The sequence below is a fragment of the Priapulus caudatus genome, unplaced genomic scaffold (genome assembly GCF_000485595.1).
Source record: "Priapulus caudatus unplaced genomic scaffold, Priapulus_caudatus-5.0.1 Scaffold13, whole genome shotgun sequence".
In the NCBI taxonomy this organism is placed as follows: Eukaryota; Metazoa; Priapulida; class Priapulimorpha; order Priapulimorphida; family Priapulidae; genus Priapulus; species Priapulus caudatus.
In genome coordinates, this window is record NW_014577074.1 from 486,398 (window position 1) to 489,988 (window position 3,591).

Sequence of the window (3,591 nt, forward strand, 5' to 3'; positions counted from 1 at the left end):
CCGCATCAGACTTTCCGTTATATCAAAGAATGATGCAAAAACCCTAACACTAAACTATAGAACCGACTCGGCTTATAATACTATCTATGGTATCCCAAACACTATCTATGGTGTCACAGCGGACGGTCGGACGGACGGTGCTGTCTGACGTCACACTGACGTCACGCGGACAGTCTGGTTCATGGAACCATATGCCACCCTAGATTGGTGGCCGCACAAGGAAATTTACCAAACTGATTATTTTGTTATTCTCCTACTAACCTTCTACATTATTCTAATGAAATGAATGGTAAATTAATCAAATATAGACTAAAAATAGTCAAATTCGAAGCCTAGTCCATGCGAAGTAGCACGAACCCGCGCATGTTTGTTGTGTTCGATTTTCTAGGTCATGCTGTTAAACCTCTGCTAATTCGATAATACTGGGCATCTTCCGACCAATCAGCGACGCGTAATAAAATATTATAATTTATACGGAATAATGGGCGGTCTTCAGAGACCTCTGATCTTTGAATCGACTTGCGGACTTGTTCCGATTTACTACGCATCAGTGTATCGGAACGAGTAAAAAATATAATTTGCTGATGAAAAGAATAACGAACATATATCTACACTATCAAGATACTGCTCATATTATGTAACCGAATCAAATTGCGTATTAGTACATGAAGATGGCAGCCACATCTAACATATGACATCACTTACACTATTATTATTATATTATATATTGTTTGTTGTTTTAAATGCCCTATTAGTATAACTAGACATGCCCGTTGCCAATGACGTAGACACTGCCGTGTTTGTTTATATGTATGTCAATCAAAAAAACTTTTTTATTAAGTGGTTAAAACCAAAGATCGTATAGTGCCGGAGGCACAAGATAGACCACTCATGGAAATCACGTGCAATGACGTGTAGTACGCTATGGAGTGCCACGTCCGCCATTTTAGGAAGATAACCCGCTCTGCGTCTGTTTGATACATAGAAATAATATGGATACCATGGTTAGTATATATATATATAATTATATATAATGTAATAGATAATATTTTTATGCCAATAACTGTATCAAAATCTCTCATTCAAGTGTACAAAATCTAACAATGATTCATAATCGGATGTTACTATCATACTATGTACACAGTGCAGGGTGTAGTGTCAGACAGTGGTAAGTGCACAGGCACTTCATTGGACCGTCTCAAACAAATATGGTAAATAAACACTAAATGTATCTACTATCAAAGTATTAATGTTTTTTCTACTCTATTTCGCCTATTATTGTCGATAACTGGCTGTAAATGCCGTTAAATGCTCATCTGCAACCACAAGTATTGAAGTACACGCAGGCGTACGCCCTGTGCACAAACAACTGCCACTGGTACTACATGTATCAACGAAGATTGCACAACTCTTTCACGAATGGATTTTCGACAAAAAGAATATTTTCTCACCTTCGTATTCTTGGGGAACCTGAAGAAGACAGGTCGGGCTTGCACTGACGATTCGAGCAATTTACAGCAGAAACAGTGAGCAATTTACAGCAGAACAGTAAGCTGAGCTGACAGCACACAGCAGACAGTTGCACAGCAGCATATACACACTGCAGATACAGCAACATCTGGGAACTTCGTGTGGTTTTGCTTCCTAAAATGGCGGACGTGGCACTCCATAGCGTACTACACGTCATTGCACGTGATTTCGCATGAGTGGTCTATCTTGTGCCTCCGGCACTATACGATCTTTGGTTTTAACACTTAATAAAAAAGTTTTTTTTATTGACATACATATAAACAAACACGGCAGTGTCTACGTCATTGGCAACGGGCAGTGTCTAGTTATACTAATAGGGCATTTAAACAACAACAATATATAATATAATAATAATAGTGATAGTGATGTTCATTGTTAGATGGTGCTGCCATCTTCATGTACTAATACGCAATTTGATTCGGTTACATAATATGACAGTATCTTGATAGTGTAGATATATGTTCGTTTCTTTTCATCAGCAAATTATATTTTTTACTCGTTCCGATACACTGATGCGTAGTAAATCGGAACAAGTCCGCAAGTCGATTTCAAAGATCAGAGGTCTCTGAAGACCGCCCATTATTCCTATAAATTATAATATTTTATTACGCGATCGCTGATTGGTCGGAGATGCCCAGTATTATCGAATTAGCAGAGGTTTAACAGCATGACCTAGAAAATCGAACACAACAAACATGGCGGGTTCGTGTACTTCGCATGGACTAGGCTTCGGAATTTGACTATTTTTAGTCTATATTTGATTAAATTTACCATTCATTTCATTAGAATAATGTAGAAGGTTAGTAGAGAATAACAAAATAATCAGTTTGGTAAATTTCCTGTACGGCCACCATCTAGGTGGGCATATGTTTCCATGAACCAGACTGTCCGCGTGACGTCAGTGTGACGTCAGACCACCACCGTCCGTCCAGACCGTGTGACACCATAGATAGTGTTTGGGATACCATAGATAGTATATAAGCCGAGTCGGTTTATAGTTAGTGTTAGGGTTTTTGCTTCATTCTTTGATATACAGAAAGTCTGATGCGGAAGTTGATATGCGTAGTATGGAATATGACCATGCGCAACCACCAGCACCATCAGCAGGCTGTATGCATTCAACTTCGGAGATAGCCGAGTTCGTGCGTGACATCAGTGTACGTCACGCGGACAGTCTGGTTCATGGAAACATATGCCCACCGATTATCTAGTTGCCCCGCCGGACCAGCTGACACGAGCAAGCAGTCGCCCGGTCAATTTTCTAATCGCCACTGGCAACTGGACGACCGCTAGTTTCTCACGCTGGAATAAATACAAAATGTACACCAAATAACTTTCTGTAAATGTAGGTGGGAACCTGCGCTATAATGTTGTTGTTTGTGCACAGCGGCGTACGTGTGGTGTACTTGTGTGTTGTAGAGGAACATTTAAACCGCATTTACAGAAAGTTATTTACTAATAATAGGTGAAAGAAAGTAAAGAAATATTAAAGCGTGTATTGCCAGAATTTTCCAGTGTTTTCCCCACTTTCATGATACCTACCGTTATTGCTTGAGTAACAGCAATTGTCTAGACTCTAGAGTAACAATAAAATGTCTTAGAACCTTCGTATTCACCGAAAACTGCCAGTTTCTAACTAATCGTTTTTGTAAACATTCGTTTTCTGTCATCTTGAACTAACAGGAAGTATGGATTAGCTTGTGGCGCCACCGCTTATCTGCCATACCCACAGTACAGGCACGCACTTGTTTTTAATTCATCACCAACACAAATACAAGTTTACCAATTCTGCCATTAGGCATTGTCGCGACACGATAAAATGCATTGGTGTTACGATGTGTTCATATCCAATTTTCTATGCTATAACTGCATAAAATCTTAGTATTTTTAATGTTGGTGTAATCAGTGATATTTTCGCTGTCAAGTGAGACTATATTCAGCTTTATTTAGTTTTTCTGAGGAAAAATCTCGCAATACACATCATTTTCTATATATATAAAGTTGTTCAGCCGAATTAGTCCATACTCGCATAACTAGAGAACTCCGCAGCCTAGAGGAAAA